The sequence below is a fragment of the Anguilla anguilla genome, chromosome 2, assembly GCF_013347855.1.
Source record: "Anguilla anguilla isolate fAngAng1 chromosome 2, fAngAng1.pri, whole genome shotgun sequence".
Taxonomy (NCBI): domain Eukaryota; kingdom Metazoa; phylum Chordata; class Actinopteri; order Anguilliformes; family Anguillidae; genus Anguilla; species Anguilla anguilla.
The window spans coordinates 45655460-45675613 of NC_049202.1; the positions used below are offsets into that span (position 1 = coordinate 45655460).

At 37.9% G+C, this 20154-nt stretch overlaps 1 long non-coding RNA gene across 3 annotated transcripts in view; it reads right to left on the reverse strand.

The window, feature by feature from the left end:
* Positions 1-20154, reverse strand: part of LOC118221274 — a 125537-nt gene that overhangs the window by 22197 nt on the left and 83186 nt on the right. For all 3 annotated transcript variants that reach the window (XR_004764080.1, XR_004764081.1, XR_004764079.1), the window contains exon 2: positions 2031-2098. This is a non-coding gene — a long non-coding RNA (uncharacterized LOC118221274). The remainder of the gene's footprint in view (positions 1-2030; positions 2099-20154) is intronic.

Genomic DNA, 20154 nt, shown 5'->3' on the forward strand with positions numbered 1-20154 from the left:
TAATAATACATCAATATATGTATGTACAGGTATGCATTTTCTTCTTTGAGTAGAGACATTCTCCTTGTGTCAATATTCACATGGAAACAAAGTGTCATCAGTTCTAAATCTGTCTATACAATTCAGTTGTTCAGCCGTCTGCATAAATCAATTTATTTGAAATGGCACAGTTTAATCATAACTAAATATACAGATACATTGTATTTTGTGGCCCATCAACATAATGCTTTTTCTTTAAGTTTAGCAAGAGTAGGAACATGTTAATAAACATTTACTTTGAAAACGCATACATTTCCCTGAGGTGTATTTTCATTAAAGCTGATTTAGGTGCAGCTCTGCATCTGTAGTGTTATCAGTGCTATAGACTGCAGATGAGGATATAAAATCATACTGTACAATTTAATTATAACTTGTAGATCAATTCAAATGTGATTTTCACTAATATGACTTTTAGAGTCAGCAGTCAAAAATATATGTTGTTTGCTATTCTCATGCACTGAAGTGTTCGCAGTAAGCAGTGTGTATCACGGGTCAACTTCTTAACTTTTTTGAGTAGTCAACTGGTGCTGGCCTCTATGGAGGCTGAAATTAGTTATACTTTTACAACTCAATACACAATAAATTAACAATTTAATGAAACTACAACCTTGTTGACTGAAATACCAACCATCTATTATCATGTCAAGGCTTTGGAATTCCAAAGCATTGCCATGAAATCATCTGGTAGAGGAGTTGGATTAGTTCCCTATCACACTCACTTACTTTAATGAATAAGATAATAAGACACCATTTAGCAATCAAAACCCTTTTCTTCTCCATGAAGTTTTTCAGTCACAACCATCATTAGCCCCAATGTCATGTTATCATCAAATGGCCAAATTGTGAAGTCTTGGATGATTCTGATCTGCTCAAGTGTAGGATCCGACAGCACTGTACACTCACTCACAGCCTGCGGATTTTCCATTCAGACGTGTTCAGTGATTTTTTAAATTATTTCTTGTTGTTTAGAATACATGTTGGACAAATGCATATTTTATCTTAACCGAGAAGCACGTACTACACTACCAGCTGGTAAATATAATGTCATATTGGCTATATGAATGCCGGGAATAAGAACATATGCTTCAAGCCAAGTCAGGGGCAAAACAGCTGAAATAGTGATTGAATAAGAACTGTCAAACACATTTATGCAGAAAACAAAGCTTTTCTGCCCATTTTTCCACACCGGCGCAGGCAGAGCCATCGTGGGAGAGGGTGGGACATTAAAAATAACCTCCCCGTTTCTGGAGCGAAAACAGACAATTGTCAATTTGACTCTGCAGCTTTACTCTGTGGCACATTTATCACCTGTGTTTATTTGCCACAGTGGCTGCTAACCACTTGGTAATGATTTTGAAAATACTGTGTAAACCAGCTTTTTCCTATCTCTGCCTCCGAAGGAATCTGAGCCTCGCAGGTTAATGAATCGTGAAGTGTGAAAACTTCCTGAGATGGGATGAGTTAAACAGTATTTCCAGATGTGAGGCACCACTGTCGAAATCCATCCGAGGCTGTTGCTTCTTAAAACGGTTTACCCCTGATATTTTAAAGATGAGGAGGCCCCACCCAAGCCATTGGCCGGCTTTGTTCACTACAAGAGCTTATGATGGCTGCAGTTAATCTAGGTACAGTATTTTCCAAACGGGCACCACCACGGGCACGTAATCTGAAATGAAACATCCCAACCTGCACTAATACTCACTCACAACGGCAACACCACATTTGAGCAAGATGGTTTTGATGTTTCACCAGGAATTTAGTGTACATTTCCACCACCAAGAATCATGAAAAGGTGGGGGTCTCACATACTTTTTTCAACATCTACAATGTTTATTAATCAATTTATTTACCTTCTTACGAGCATGTTAAAATATATAGCGCATGAGATCACTCTGAGTTGTGACTGGAAGGAACAGACTGGAAAAATGTAAGATGCAGACACTTTGTAGGAACTGTCAGGTTTCTTCAATGAAAATATTATTACATTTCACCTTTGTACTGCTTTGATTTGGGTCACTCCATGGACTGCTTCACATCCCATCTTCGGTCTCTGGAATTACTGAATGAAAGAAAACAATGTTGATAATACTGATATCAGCAGACATGCTACCATTAGATACAAATGCATTTGGGCTTCTTTCTTTGTAATGCACATGACACATAAAGTTTTAAAGTGTATTTATCAGGCACAGTATAAAATGAAAGAGATTCCTGACAATAATTCAAAGCATAGTAACCAAATTATCCAAAAGTCTAGCCTCAAAATGTCCTTTTTATTTGAAGTGATCTTGCGAGATTCATGGTATGCACAGATCTTGCGGTTCGTATGGATTCTCTGTGAAATTAGAAACCAACCCATTTAAATATAGCCAACACTGGTATTTAACCAAATGCATAAATAAGTCAATGAATGAATGAATACATAAATGAATAACCCCTACAAAATCTTTGCATTCCCACCATTTAGATAGATATGTATCTATTAAAATCCCAATCAACATATCTTTCAAACTTATGTGAAAAAATGATTTTAACTGATTGTTTCCTCATTTAATTTACTCCTCTCGTTCTGCTGCGGTCACTACAGCTGTGGCAGGGGTGTTGGAAGTTCAGTTTTGTTAAGGGATTTAATAGAGAGAATGATTTCATTGATTTGGGTCAAGCCCAACATAGCAGGACACGGAAGAAATGGCCAAAGGGTGTAGTTAACCTAAAGATAATTAGCTATTATTTCAAATTCCAAACCGCATTAACCTTTTACATTTTATACAGGGATTACTTCTGATCACATACAGATTTTCACCCGTCGCATTGGCAGAAAGGCCCGTCTTCTAACAGACTCATACATTGGGGGGGGGGGGGGGGGGGGGGGGGATGGGGGGGGCAGAGTGTAAACAGGCTCTTTGAACAGACACTCCAAGAGAGGGAATATCTCCTTGAGAACTGCGGGAGAAGCATTTTTCTCACAGAAATCTTTTTCAATTAGAATGGCACTGTAGTGCTGTAGAGGTTTATTTAAAAAATGAAAAAAAAAAAAAAAAACATGGCCTGTTCTCACTGTCAGTATGTTTACTTCCCTTTATATTCAGCAACAAATCCCTTTGAGAAAATGTAAAACATTATCATTTTGTGCATTGCCACGATTACAGCTACAAATTCACACCTTTAATGACTGTTCTTTCACTGGAAGACATAAAAAAAAGCAAAATAAAATGTATCAATTAATGCATAGATAACAAGGCACTGTAATGACTCCACCTCCTCTATGAAGCCCCACTACAGATATCTTCTACTCAAAGTCTATGATATAGATAAGGCATGTATTTTATTTGGAGACCAACAGCTTACATTTTGTATTATTTTGTATTTTGGTTATGTCTAAATTAAGTTAGACTGCTTATAATGGTTTGCCACCGGTTAGCTGTAATAAAAGAAGGTTGGCTTGTTTGGATAAAAGCATCACTCTAAATATGCTGATTGGGGCATTTAATATCCGGATTATAATTATCAAACTTATGAGACAAGTAATTCTACCTCTCACTGCCACATTATATAGCTCTGATTATAAGGCATGGCTATACTCACCAAAAATGTGCAGTGCATCACTCATTAAAATATTACTCTGTTTTATTACTATTTTATCAAGTTCACTGTACGTGCAACCCATTCACAGATTAACATATGTGCATAAGGCTATAAAGATATTTATTGAACATTTACTGCCTTTACTGTCTATTACTATTGAGAATAATAATAATAATAATAATAATAATATACATGATAGATAAGATTATTGACAAGATTCAAAACCTGCCTTAATTTGACAATGACAGGTATTAATCTTTTTTTAGGCTTTGGTCTTGTCCCTTCCCCTTTAAGGAAACCTTCTCATGCATGTATTATTTTTCAACAATATAAAAAACTGAGGTCTGAACTTTTGACATTTTGAATGCACGGTGAGCACCTTGAATAGTATATGTAGTATCTCTACATACTTTTAACACAGATTCTGTAATTCCTAAAGATAAAGCTGATCTTTACAAAAAGAAAATATACTACCTTACAGACTGAGTAGGACAAATGCAATTTTGTGTTGGACAATGTACTGATCTTCATAATGAAACCATTATACAGGCACTGTACCCTTTGTTGACAAAGCAAAGGGAACAAAGAAGGTAGGAGTGGTACACAGTAGGCCCCAATGTGAATATTCAAAAAATGGGTAGACTTTGACAACAGAGAGAGGTAGGCAGGATTTTGGATACTGGGCTCAGAGTCAGTCACCCAGGGGCCTTGGCCAAGATGAAAGCTGCCTACTGTTAGCTGAGGACTGGAGACATCGTGTGCCAGCTCACTGTGGTCATGTGAACACACAAAGCTGTGTGGTTTTGGCAACTGGAAACTTTATTTTTCAGCTAACAGTAACAAGCTCAGCAAAATGCATGAGACATCGCATTGGTCATATGCACAGTTCGTGACATTTTTTCAGTTCAAGTATCCACTGAGACATTAATTTGTTATAAACACTTGATATGTGATATCATAGGTCTGTAATATATGCCATTTATGAAATCTAGTAATAAAGATGTCACATAAAAATATTATCAAATATATTTTGTTTCATTTTACTTAATTATGAATAATGAAATCTTAATTGCATATTTATAGCCAGAATTAATTTTGTTTCATTAAAAAAAAAAAAAAATTCTATTATATAGCTTTTACACATATTCTAGTGTAAAAGGCAAAATCTCTTTCCTAATCCGAGTACAATGACCAAAGACTATTGCTGATAGCAAATAATTTTTTAATGATATTTTTATTTGAATGTTTTGTTGTATGTTTTTCTGTTATCACCACCGCATCAGTATGTTCAGCTCACCACCGGATGAACCCCTTCACTTTGTTGTCATGTCTATTAGGAATAGGTTGACTGGAGCTTGCTTTTGTCCTATGGAGTTGCGTGAGGGATAATCATATCCTGTAAATATTATGTGGAAGACATGCATGCCCATATTACATATCTCATTTCATCAGATCTACAAACGTGTCTTTGTGATTTGCATAGCTCTCATGATTTAAAAGAACAAAGAGGGTCTGCTTCATGATCTCATTGAAGGTATTGTTTCAAATCCACAGCTCCCCTCCTCATGCTGTGGAGGTTAGGCGAATGCGCGAATAAAACCATCTCCACAAACAGCATCTTCCTCCTTCTCATTACTTTTTACACAGCCATTGTAATTATCAAAGATACTTTCAAGGAAACCTGTTCATTAAGTTTAAGTAGCCTGTATGCCACGGGAACAATGAGGGGAAAAAAAACATTTTGAAGTAATTAATTACATTTAATAATTGACTAACTGCACAGTTCAATAGTAATTCATTAGGAGATTATTATAATAAAAGTGACAATAATAAAATTTACACTGGTTCCCGGTGGAATAGGCATCCCTGCCGTTGCTCAGCACCCCTAATCTGGCGTAAATAATAACATCTCTCTTCACACTCCCTTCTCCAGCCAATTCTCTAATTATTTATTCTGGAGTCACATGGCTGAGCCTTATAACTCATATCAGCACGTGCCAGTTACCTACTGACTGCCGTTTCTGGGCGTCTGCTCTAATCGCTAAATATATAAGCACATTGGGAAAGAGGAAGTTGCCACCACAATGTCATGGTTGCGGAGAAATGTTTGAAAATGAATGGCGCACAGTCTCGGAGGTGCTCCTACGACCGCCTCTCATGGAATACTTGGATTTAGCCGGTAAATAGTGTCTAGGTACACACCAAAAAGGAGATTTCGAAGGGTCTGGAGGGCTGTGTTTATTCACGCCCTGATCTTCTTAAAGAGTTAGCTGGCCAGACGGGTTGAGACGTGGTGGCCTCCCTCTGATTTGGCTTCTGAGAAGACATGACAGGCGCACACTTGAATGCTATAAAAATGGCTGAAGATGGGTATTCCAATGCAAAAGAAGTGAGTGCTTTGTGCGATGGATGGGACGGGTTTTTTTGTGTCACATTTGGGTCTAACCTGCTGACCCAGTGTTCCCTCCCTCAGAGCCAATACAATGCAATCAAGAGACCAGCAGAACAAGACTGCCAGGTCAAATGGGCTAGTAAGGGCATAAAAAAAACATACAAAACAGACATTGTAGTGTATGGAGTGAAGTTTTCTCATGCAGAGTTGCTGGTGCTTTATTTGACTTTTTTGCTTGAGTAATTTATCATAGACTATTGAGTAGAGACACAGGAGCTTTGCTGAGCTGTTGGAAGCATGGTGAGAGACAACTCAATGCTTGAAACCCTCATCAATAAAGCTTTCCAGCAGAAAATATAACACCTGCCCAATTTACCCAGGCCAATAATTGTTTAACGTTGTAAGGGAAACAAGACTCACTAGCATAGTTAATACTGTACACATATTCCTAGTAGACAAAGAAAAAAAAACTGATTCCATACTGCACACCCAATTATCCAGGTACAACCACAAGATTGGTGCGTTCTCGCTTAGCTCTTTCATTGCGTTCTGTCTATGTCTGTTGCACTGGCCTTTTTTAGCACATCACACACAACACTGAAACTATATTTGCTGTCATCATTATTTACCTTTTTGCTCTCCTGTCTTATATGACCATGGAAGATGAAGGGTATATTTGCCTGACACACCTCTCAATTGCCACACTCAACGTCAGAGTAAAAAAAAAAAAAAGATCAGGAATGTCATTGCAAGTGATTCCATTTTTTAAAAATGAGCAAGTTGCAGTCGTAGAGACAGACCAGTGTTCATAGAGCGATATAATATTCCTGAGCCTCTATGGTTATAATGAAGTATTATGGTGGCTTTTTGGCATCTCACAGTCAGCCAGTTATAACAACCCCGCGTGCTGCCTCATCAGTTTTATTGATAGAAACTTCATGATGTAAAGATGGAATTGTTCAATATAATTTCACTGGTTCACTAGGGTACACACATTGACAGCAATACATTATCTTCAGCAAATGCACTGCCATTTAGCTGCTGTGTAAAAACTATCCTTTATTATTTTTTAATGCTCCAGCAAACCATTAAAATGATTAAGAGAATGTTTATTGTTTCATTCCTTTTAATTGCCTTTTAAGGTCCTGTGTTTTAACAGAAGGGTGAGGGACAATGTATGTATTATATTGCTAATTATTAACATGTTTTGAAAATATGTATTTAAAATATATATTAACTGAAACTATGCTAGGAGACAAAACAGTGACATGGGAATATTTATCGATAACCATTATGCATGCATGATCATTTTTTTGTGCTTGCCCTAGTGAGAAGAGACCTAGCTAACATCTATATACTTTATTACCCATATGTGTCGGTTATTGCTTTTTCAAGACAAAGCACATTGTGGCAGTTGTGCAACTTCAGGTTTGCTTATTGTTGATCATGGCAAGCTAGACCATTTTAAAAGGAATTTTCAGAATGGATATTTGTGTTTCACTTCGGCATTTCAGCATAGGCCAACTTTAAAAAAAAAAAAAAAAAAAAACCTTGACATGCACCGTTTAATGGTAATAATTTATTTGCACATCTGGAGCTATATAAACATGGTTTGTAATGGCTGAAGATAATTTTATAATCCCCCTTGCCTAACATGGGTATACGTGGGTGTTAACATTCGTTATTGTTCCCAAAGCAGTCTTGATTTGGCATAATCAGGCAAGGGTTGGGCTATAGTTCAAAAACAAATTTCCCAAAAACTTTTGCCATTTAAAAAAATTTCCTTACGACAGAAAAAAGCCAGTGCCTTCTTAGAAATGGCATTACTTTGGCAAATATTAATCTGGCAGTTTATTTAAACAAAAATCTCTTTTTAAAGGCAGCAGCACTCTGGCACAGGTCCATACGATATAATGGGTTTGAGCTGGCATTACCCAAACCTAAATTAAATAGTGTCCAATGTTTCATTTCACAAATCTTATTTTAACTTTCATTTGCTCTAGTGCAAGCTAATAGGCAGCTTCTGTTTGCAATTAAAATGGTTGGCGTGAAGCTGCTCACATGCCCTCTCAGTATGCAAGTTACGAAACTCAAAATGCTCAAAATGCCTTCTCCCCATCAGAATTATCCTGGTACCTGTCGCCACTTTGGAGTCAAGGCATCAAGCTGTACTTTTATATAGAAACTATTACCAATAAATGTTTCAGAATGTAATCCTCGGAACACACAGGTGCAGTCATGTACGTGCGCTTTTGCTAATGCACAGCACTATAGCATAGACCTGAAACAAAATTGTGTGCAAGTCGAGACTTTAGAAACAGAATAAATACAATAGGGGCCTGAGTAGGCCCAAAAGCATTCACCTCAAACGCACGAGAAGCAGAGGAGCGCTCGGCCCGCTTGTGTCCAGAACCCAATCAATCGATCACGTTAGCGCAAAGGAAGTGGGGGGGAAACAAACGGAAAGAAACACTTCAATACCGGCAAGGCTCCATCTCGGTGCTTCAGGCACAGTACTTAAAATAAGAAAGTCCTGTTCTACCCCTGTTAGAGGGTGTGATTAGTCATAAAGGATCCTATTGTGCCGGGGCTGGAAGAAAATTAGAGGTGATAGCAGGACTCAGTCGATACTATTTACCCCTCTGAAGTGTGACCGCATTTATTGTCAGCACAGGGAAGACAACTGATCGCTTTTTCCAAACACATTATTGACAGCTCGAGGAAAAGCTGAGGAAGGAACATTTTAAGACATTACACTTATTTCCCTGCTATTGATAAACAGCCCAGCCTTTCAAAATAAAAGATTAAAAGCAGGGCAGGGAAATAATTAAAGCCCCACCTACAGAATGTTAAGCCAGATATATGGGCATCCGCAACACATTCATTTTCTGCGAACAAATTGAGATTCTCTCCAGAAGGCTAACTCCAAAAGATGAATTCAATTAAAAGTAATGTATGTAAATCAGGTGGAGTCTTAATGCACTTTCAGTTGTGCCACACAAAAAAGCTTCTACTCTTTTAACATCTTTACAAAGAAAATGCTACTTATTGTAGTTCAAGATGCTCAAATAGGCATATGCTCATATTTACATTCTAGTTGCTATTGCATTATTGCTGTTTCTGCAATGCTTCTGGAGTAGCCAACCAATAGGTCTCTAAATCTAGTCAAGAAACTAAGAATTAAGCTTAATCCTAATGGCAACAATCATGAATAAATAAACACAGGGGGGACTGGAAAAAGAACCATGTTACAGCCTCTCACATCTATACAATATTGTGTCATAATCAGATGCCTCCTCATTAGTGATTTCCGTTCAGCAACCCTGCAGCTTGACACACTAATCCCATCTGTTTACCAGCTTTGGGACGCCCTCTGTACAGAAGTCATGTGTTAATCCTTGAAAGTACTGATCGAGAGCACTGGCTTCCGATCAGGAAATTTAGACTGTAATAATTTTGAGTGAATCCTGTGATCCCTAGGAAAATGCACTGGCATGTTTATTCAACAAACAAAAGCGCATAATCCGACGACCAGCACATTTGGCTACTGAACTGCCTTTCAGTGTCAGACGAGGGTAAACCTTGGACTGACTAAGCACTCAGATGCACATACAAACACGCACGAACGCACTCACACACACACGCACGCACGCACACACACACACACACACCTACACATACAACTTATTTTGCTTTTAGTAAATTATTTATCACTGAACCATTTTTTTGTGGATTAGAGGCTGTCTACTTGGTGGTGTTATTTCATGTTTGTGGTGATGGCTCGTGACTTTTTCCTCAATATTTCATGCATCCAGCTAGACTGTATTCAGGTGACTGGGCAGGCTGTGGGGGCACATTTGTCTTGCTTTTCCTTGGCCGCGTTGCCAGAGAGTTCTGGGTTAGATTCCTGTTGGGACACCCATTTGTGCAGTGTCAAGATATTCCAACTTTTTTTTTCTTTTTCTTTTTGCCGGTTACTCATATGCATTGAGACATCACATACACTGAATGAATCCATATTCCTCTGGTTCACAGAATCTGTTGGGAATACTCAATTGCCTTTTGTTTTCTTTAACTGGCATATGAAACCCCATCTAAAACCTCTCCACATCTTTATTTTCCTGAGAATTCAGCTTCAGCTTCATGCTCGGGTCTATGCATTTTTCCAAGGGCCCAGATAATTGTATTTTGCAACCATTTATTTATATTTTAAGTTAATCTAACGATCTAAGCCTTCCAATGTCTCGATTACAGTAATAAGTGGCATAAAAGCCTTGTACTCCATATTTCTACAAATAGTCTATCAATTTTTTATGAAAGCTAGAGACCCTTTGTTATGATTATGCCGATCCAGCTACCTTTGCGACTGGCAGGAACAGAATGCTTCACTATTAAATCTTGTCACCTGATAATTTGACTATACCTCATTTCAAATAATAATAAACTGACTGCCAAGCAATGAGACATTACATAAGTTGATTAGAAAGTGTTGTTGAACATATTAACACCTTCAGCATACAATGGTCTGTAATGGCTCTCAAATGCTAAATACCAAGAGGCCTGTCCATCAACCAGAAAACCTGTGTTTTAACAGATAGTGGGCATATTAAATAATGGGTGGGATTCTGTCAAAAACACTTAGTCTTTAAGAGCATATGCAATTCAATAAAACCAAAACAAATCTTACTGGATCTGGCTCTGTGTCTCAAGTCTACTTTTCTTTGACCATATCCCAATATGGCAGCCAAAATAGAAGATTCCTTCCTACAAAATGAGAATTTCTAGTGTATTTTATACTACGGAATGGATCTGGTTGGTCAGGCAGCAGTAAACATAACTGAATGTTTGTGTTTTTTGTGGTGACACATTTTAGCATGCTAAAGCATTTACATCCAGCAATTTTTACATCTCCGCTGCACAGCAATGCGTGGATATCAGACTGTGCTATCACAAACCTGGCCATGGAATAAAATATAGATGAGTTAATGAATGAATTAAGGAATGGCAAGACACTCTGTGAATGTGTTCTTCTCACTGTAGCTAATAACTTAGAGCTGCACATGTGTATTTAAAATAGAAGTGAGCATAATGATAATTGCATATCAGTCAGATCATTTGGTTACTATGTTAATCATCAACAGTGGATTTATATTTGGATTGTATTCCTGCAACAAACATGATAACAATATACACATATGAACAGTCACAAAGCATATATATGTATATATATATATATATATATATATATATATATATATAAATTACAAAAAAAACTTTTATTCTGTTGAAGTATATTTAATCTTTGTACAGAATCTATCTAAAGGGGTTATGTTTTGTTATGTTTTTCTGACAAAGTTATCTTCCCAGGGGAAAATAAAACAGAACAACCAATAACAAAAGAAACTTATATGCAACAGTAGCCTATGCAGCAGTGGCTTTCACATGTGTTTTCTTCTTCAGGCACCAGTCACTCTGAGGCAGTGGTAACCAACCCTCTTTTTGGAGATCTAACGGCCTGTAGGTTTACACTCTAACCCAAACAAAGCACACCTCATCCAAAAGCTAGAGATCTTGTCAAGCTGCTAATTAGAAGTCAGGTGTGAAAAATTAGGTTTGAAACAAAAACCTTCAGGATGGTAGATATCTGGAATAGGGTTGCTTACAACTGCTCTAAAGGTGGGCATACATTATATGATTTTCTCACGGGTTACGATTCTGGGAGTTTGGATGCCCTCTCACACTTAACGAGGTTCAGATTGTGCAATTATTCGGTTGATAGCAAAGACTATATGAGCTCCCAACCAAATCAGATGACGTCACAGTCGGCAAAGCACAGCAGGCAAAACGTCATACATGGAGCCACCTCCAGATTGGTCAATGGGAAATGAAACACAGAATCGACTCGCGTGACCTCTCACACCTGATAGATTGCTGATAGATAGATATTTGTTAGGCCTTTCGGAAATTCATCATGTGCCATACAGCAATTGTAAGACAAACAAACAGACAACTACAATGCCAACAACCACAACGACAACAGCACCAACAACAAACAACAACAGAACACCTCAACATAATCACAGACCTATACACAACATATCACCAAAGTGCTCTACATATTATAAGGTGCGGCATCCTCACACACAGAGGTTCAGCTATTTTGTTTCACAGTTTGTTCAGAAATGCAATACCGGTAGGCACGGATAATCTGCGAGCCTGGTTGGTTCAGAGGGATGGCACCCTATACCATCTGCCTGACGGTAACGGCTCGTATACGCTAAATAGCACCTGACAAATTCAAGCCGACCGTCCCCAGATTCTTTTCGACATGTCAAAAAATAATCATGTGAAATAACACCACAGTCGGATTGGTTCATAACGGTACCTCAAACCTTGTGAGTTGTGACGTTAAGACCTAATGTTTTTCTTGTCGGGACGATTAGGTCCCAATCAGAAAAAAACTATTGGGAGCCTGCAACTTGCATAATGTAAACCCGTTCTAAGGTTAACTGAAGAATGTTATCATAACTGATTTGTACAGTATTTTTGGTATAAAGCAATCAAAAAATGTAGTTTTTTATACTTTTGTCTCCAGCATTAGAGATACATCATATGTAGAAAATAAATGTATCTAATAATGAATTGGAGAGCAACAAACAAAAAAGTCTGAATAGGTTTCCCTGTGAAAAGGCTATTTTAACTGCTTACAATAGCATCCACCACTTAAAAAGTTATTGATCTGAGTATTCCTCACAATGAACAGTTTTGATATTGGTGGCAATCTGTATTTTGATGTGTTTAATCGTCTTGAGAATGATAACTGATTTTACACATTATAGATGTGGTGTAGCCTGTGTTTGATTAAAAGAGTTAATAAAATAATTCAACTTTCCTTCTTTGTGTGTGTTATATTTTATTAATTTGTTACCAGTAGGGACAGTAAAACTCAAGACAGATTCACAAGTTCACTTGGCCTTTAAAACAGCTTTTGTCTCCAGCCTGAACAACACAATTGTCAGGTGACACCATTTCCTCTTTCTTGGATTTGCAGAGCTTACAAGAATTAAGTTGGATCTTTATGGACATAAGGTTAGTTTGGTTGAATTAAAAAATGAAGCCTCTATTGTATTCAATCAAACGTGTTGCCCTTGTTTGTGAAGCGGTTCATAGTGTTTCATAGGCTGGTTGCAGTTAAAGATAATACATTCGCGTCAATGAGTTATATAAGGTCAAAAAGCTACATTTCCAGACACCCTAAACCTTTTCATACCATAAGAACCAAGTCCAACAATTTTATGTTGTTTGACATTTGCACAATTGCCACATAAACATGCTAATGGTAGAATGATAGTCAGCATGGCTTGATGAATAAGAATTAATTGTTTCCTTACCAGGGTGTCTAATTTCAGGTTTTGTTCATGCTTTCAGACTTTTACCAGAAAAAATAGAACCGTATGTCATGAAATGTGAATGGAGAATGAAGACCTCACAGAAATCATTTGGGTTCAGCTTTGTTCTAAATTGTCCAGCATCTTTCACTTTGACTAGTAGGGTAAGAGGGGTAACCATCACAATCTATAGATTTTCTACTGGCAACTGTGTACCATCATGATCCACTGCAATACGCTTTGCTTACCCATGGTTGTCATGTGTGGGGATGTTCACAGGGGATGCAACTGACATAAAACAGTGTTTTATCTCAGGGGGAAGTACCTGTCTAACATAAAAATTTGAAACTTTATGTAGGTGAATCACCAAAACCAAGAAGGATACAAGAGTCAGTTGAAGGAGGCTTTAACGGAATTATATGGATGATATTATTGTACAATTTCTTTTGATCAAGTGAAAGATATTTTATTAATGGGTCAAAAAACATTAAAATAACATGATGGTGCCTTCTGTTGAGAATATCTAGAATTCTTGCTTGAGAAAAAGGATTGATATTAGACAGATTTACCAAACTAAAAATAGTAATAGCCCTAATCTTCAAATGCATGCTCGCAGAGGAATGGGATGTGGATTAAAATCACCTTGCGCGCATAATTTGTAACAATGACTAATTCAATTTTGTAACTTGTATGCATAGGGACAGCAAGTTCCATTCAGTGCCCATTAATCAACACTGAAATGTAGATGGAATGTTTTATTAAAATACACAAGCTGTGCATACGCCAAACAGAGGTGGTTTATGTGGAAAAATAGTTTCTTCCTGGGGCTGAGGAGAAATCTGTCTGGCACATATACTGTACTGCTTGCAGATTTTGAAGAGGGAAAGACAGCAACAAAACAACAATTTCACCTTGTCTTCAACCACAGAAAGGAACACTGGAACTGAAGTCTGAAATGAGGTTTAGCAGTGCTGCTAATGTCTCTCATATCTGCTTTTGCACCCCTGTTTGTGTTTTATTTTACATTTACAAAACCAAATTGTGCCTTTCCAGGAACTCCAACCCATAGATTTACACCACAGCTATTTTTTGTCTCCCATCAAAGTGCATGAATAATTTACACTCTAATTAAAAGTGAGGTCAAACAATGAAAAATTACCAAGCTAAATGGTTAGAAAGAGTCATGCTGAATTAGATTGAATATTTCTATGGGTGGATTGAGTAATTGTATTTTAAATCTGCATTTAAAATGCACTTCTGGGCAGATTACTGGGGGATGGGCGGTAATCAGTTCTTTATGATCTTATTACAAAAATGCAAATAACATTAAAATAAACAGATCATGCACTTAATATGAGAGTACATGGAAATATAAATGGAAGTGTGATGCAAATATCTTTTATTTATGATTTATTTCCACTGTGTTGTCTTGCCTCTTTTTACATCTACCCAGATCCCGGGTTTTCCTCTTTCTAATAATCGCTTCAAGTGTAAAATTGTTTTTCTCTCTGAAAATGTTTAGAACTGGAAGTTTAAGCCTGGATTTTGTGATTTAAATAACATGCTCTCCAAAAAAAAAAAAAAAGAAGAAAAAAAAAAGAAAGACCCAAAATGCAGAAATTCTAATATTCTTAGCCAACGGTATCAGTGCTGGAAGGGGAAAGATTATTTAAAAGGACATGTGGAAGAGATCAGAGCAGACCAGTGAAAGCATTTGGAAGGCTCGGTGGCTCCGATCAGCAGCAGTTAAAAATCACAGCTGGGCTAAAGATGCTGAGTCAGACGTGAGGGTGTCCTGTGCCTCGCGGTAATGACACAGCACCTGGGATCAGTCCATGGGCCGTGATGGGGGGGGGGGGGACCCCTCTGCACTGCTCCGAAATCAAAGACAGACAGACAGACACACAGACAGACAGACAGACAGACAGACAGAAAAAAATGGCTAGTGATTCTGTGAGAGGTAGCCTTGTTGCAGAAATGATTTGGAGTCCTGTTGAAGTTCTGCAATGAGGAGGCCCAAATTTGTTTTGTGATTAAATGTGAAATTTCATATTCAGTGGTAGCTCTGCTCAGCCAGTCCAACATCGTTCTATGGGGGGAAAAAAGTATCTTAACCAAAGCGTATAGCATTTTAGTTTTGAGAGTATTTTAGTATTGAGAAACACTGCATGTGTTAGCTGCAGGAGTCATTTTCGCAATAGCACAACATTAAGAAATGTTGCCAGATGAAATGTCAAGTTTGTTCTGACAAAACTAGAACATCAGTTTTTTCAGTTATTCAAAACCTGATAAAATATAAAGCTATTTTCTTTGTCTGAAGCTTGTCAGAACCAAATTTGAACTGTAGATTGGGCATTATCCCTCAATAACTTACTAAATTTTGACAGCCACAAGTGAACTGTAAGCTAAAATTATCTTATGACCATAACTAATTATTTTAAGGGCCCCACTACCTCTACTATTACCCCAACCCCCCTGACATTAAACGTGGAGTATTGCCTCCTTCTAATGGTTCCTTATGGCAGTGCACTTAATCATGCCCTGTCAATGCTTTGCTCCTCTACATGCTGGCTTATTTTGCATGACAGAGGAGTGGCAGCAGCACTACCCCTGCACCTAGCTCACTGGTATGCTCTATGAACTATTTCCTGGGTGTATGCATTTAATATGTCCGTGCATGTGTATGAAGCACATTAACAAATACATTAAACACGGATGCGGTTCTTCATCATTAATACTATCGTTGGTAACAAAATATTTTTGGGCCAATGCACAAAATGATAGCAGATCTATGGTCATTGAAAGAGGAGCATTGATTACAAAACCTGTTCACAATGGTTGCACGGTAATTCCTTGCACAATTAAAGTGCAATCACGCAGGTACACAGGCTGTTATTTCAAGTGATACGCAAACGCATGCGTCTCACCGAGCCTCCAGCCTTCATTGAGTCTGTACAAGAGGAAGTATCTCGTCTGGAATACGTTTAACAAACATTCGTGAACACCCACTCATATTTCGAATGCAAACACCACCTACACTTAACATAGCTTCTCCTGCACTCTGCATGGCACTGAAGGCATTTACATATCAACAGTGGCAATGCCTAAACTATAAACAATCTGATCACCAGGCAGAAGAAAATGTTTAATTGCTCTCGCATGCTACTGCAAACAAATATAAATTTGGCACCTTTGCTGTGTGAGATAAAAATTCAGACTATATCAAGTGTTTCACACTATCACATGACACCGTCTCCTCAATTATCTTGGGAGTCTTTACAAGGAAAAAGATTACAAGTTCCACTATAATTACCAGGTGACCAAGTCAAAGTTGTTTCATTCTTTTTTCTTGTCTGCTGAAGCTGGCTTTTTGCATTTCAAACACGTACCACCTCCCCACACTCTCACATGGTGGCTTCTCACCACCATGTGAAAATAATACACAACCCAAAAGCACTTTGTTATATTCTTCCTTATTATACAGTGAAGTGATATTACGCAGCTTGTTAATTACTTGCTTTGCCCCACTGAATATGATGATGCATTTCTGGACCAGCATAAAGTTTGAGGAAACACAGAACTTGGTTGGAGACATTTAATAACTAAAACAATTCAGTAGCAATTAAAAGAGACAAGCAGCACATTCTTTTTAGTCTCTTTCAGCTAAAAATAAGGAGAAAAAAATGGATTTTCCACTAACAGCTGTATGCGTAGAAGAAGATAAGATTGGTGATGTAGCAGGATATCAAAACAACTGAGATGAGAACAATATGTAGAGAGTGAAGAATGGAGTTTGCTGTACTTTTGGGCGAAAGTCTTATGTTAATTACAAATTCTCACAACCACCAAATTAGCATTGCTCAAATGATCTGTTTTGCGAAACAGCAAGAGAAATCAATTTGCATGCTAAATATAATACCGAAAATTTGATGAAGGGGATCAGAGTTATTATTTTTCCTATTAAACTGAAGAAAGGCCCATCACTGGAAAATAAGGAGGTTAATTTAGACCTAATAAATCTTTTGGAAAAAAAGGATTATTTAAAAAAGACATTAATTTGACTGTAAAGTAAATGCTAAGAGCCAGGCACATTGTGTCGCGATAGCCACATTCCCGTGCATTATAATATTTCACAAATATTATTTGCGATATTTAACAATTCTGGATATACAAGACCATATAAACAGCTCATAAATTATTCAGCATGAGACATAATATCAAAATTTAAAGATGGAGAATAAGAGGTTGGGAATATTCCATCAACCTTCCACTTAATAGAAGAATACTTGTAATGTAAACCTTTTCTGAATACTACATCCATTCAGATTCACTTCCATAAAGTACACATGGAAAATTAACATGTTAACCAACATATCGTTGTTCACTGTGGAAGCAGCCAAAAAGGGCAGTCTAAAAAACAAAGTTTTAAAAGGTAGCAACAGATAAAAGCAAATACTTCTGCTTCAAAATGAAAATACTCGATGTGTGGGTTTGGGGATGTTTTTCATTAAATCAGCACATAATTTTAACCTCTTGTTTACATTCTTGTTCCCAACCAGGGAAGAACAGGAACATGCTTTGTCTAATTGTCTAATAACTGTCTAATTGATATTTTAATCATGGTTTGAAAATACACCCCTGTTCCTGCATTTTTGCACAACAACTACCTCTGAGTGTGAAACCATGAATGTCCATTTTTCTGTATTTGGAATGTTTCCTTGATGGAAAACATGGTAATGTGCTTAAAGACTGACTTTTATTCATAGTTAAAAGGCATTGTGAAGAATGAGGTTGCTTTAGATTAAGGTCAGGCTAGACGTCCAATTCTCCATGAACTATGAACCCCTTGAATGTACACATCCAAGTCACTGTGGCGTTAGTGAAATGAGGGGTTGGCTTGTGCTGGCTTTTCATTTCCTCCTGATTCTCCATGATGGATCAATCAAAAATGTTCAAAATATGAATCGTGATAAGAGGCGGCAGGCGCGTTAACCGCCAGCACTTGACGCGGTGCGTGCGATAACAACGCGGCCGCTCAGCGGTCGCAGTCTCGCGTCGCATGGCCGCAGCTCGTGTTGTCATAGCTCATTTGTGGCAATGTATGCAGGTACATTTCAACACTTGGGGCCTGGGGTAACGCCGTGTGTCAACGGGAGCATTTCGCATTCATTAAATTGTCTTCAAGGTTTTGTTTGTCACAGGAAGTTGCCTGGCTACGTTTGCGTAGCGCTCCCCAGTGCACCGGCGCGGTAGAGGGCTCCGCTCATCTCCCTCGGCCCGTAATTATGCTGAGCGCGGGAGACGCAAGATGGAGCCGCGCGGAATAGCCCTCCTTTCACTCCATCCGTCCACTGCCGCCCGATTTTTCAAGGTGAAATTTCTAGTTCAGTAGAGTCACATTCATTCGGCAGCAGCGGGCAAATGTCACACCTACACTGAACTGCGCTCAATGATTCTGCTATCCTATTCCATTTAAATTTACTCCACTTTTCCTTTCTGACACCTGTTTAAATCAATATCTTCCTCTCCGGGTCGCGGGCCGAATATGCCGAGGCGCTCACCGACCGCTTCTCAAATCCACTAAAATCAACACAATAATTGAAATATTTTCAAGCTGATTACACCAAGGCCCGAGGCTAGGCTGGTTGCTAAGGGTATGCTCCCTGGTTGCTAGGGGGAGTAAATCATCTTGCATTATTTGATTTTTGTTATAGATATGAAACCGCTACTCCCTCGATTAAATGTCTCACAGTCTAACACCTAGGGGACCAAGGGAAAGAGAGGGAAAGCAGCAACCTTGACCCTGTCAAATAAATATCTCTAACTTTCCCTGTCCTCGGGCTTTAAGTCTTTCAACACAAACCTGTCTGCTTATTTATTTTTCCTCACGTTTAAATAACAAAGCCGAGGGAACAGGCGGATTGAGGGAGAAGAAAAGGAGTAAGAAAGAGAAGAAAATTGCGAGAAAACAGTGAGCTGTCTTCTGCTATTCAACAGTCTATCAGCTTTGCCAAAACGCTCTGTATTTTCCCTAACCTTGCCAAGACGGAGTGGCATAGCCAGCTAATAGCCTTGAAGTCGCGGGCTGAATCTATCCGGGGTCTTGGTTAGGGAGCTATATTGTAGCGATACACAGAGACACATGCAGACAGCTTGTCGGGAAGAAGACCACAAAAGGTTTATCGTGTTTTGAATACAGATACCATCCACATATGGGAAATTTTCACTGCAGAAGAAGGGGGTATCAAATAAAACAGTATATTGTTTATATAATTTTTTTTCTGTATAAAAGTTGTTGGAAATGTAAATCTTCAAGTTGATGAGCAGCCAAACTGTAGCAGAAATACCAGCATATTGTAATATTCAACATTTTCTTGATTAGGAAATATCTAAAAAACCATAAAAGTACTTTTCAAATGACAGGTGGTGATCCTATTATTACGTAGGCACACATAAGCAAATACCTACTGAATACACACATACCCTAGTTCATTCCTATTTATTTTTACTATATGTCATTTTAAAGAAACATGTTCCTTAATTCAGAAACAGTCTTTTATACTTTATATACAGTAAATAATAAATCTTTTAAGCATTGATTTGATGCAAAAGATTACATTGTTTTGGACATTTCACATGCTGAACAAAATATGGTCAAGCAAATATGATTCAATAGCCATGGCACACGATGGTGTGATTTTATGTTTTTCCAAATAGTAGTAAAATTTTACTGCACAACACAAGGTTGCC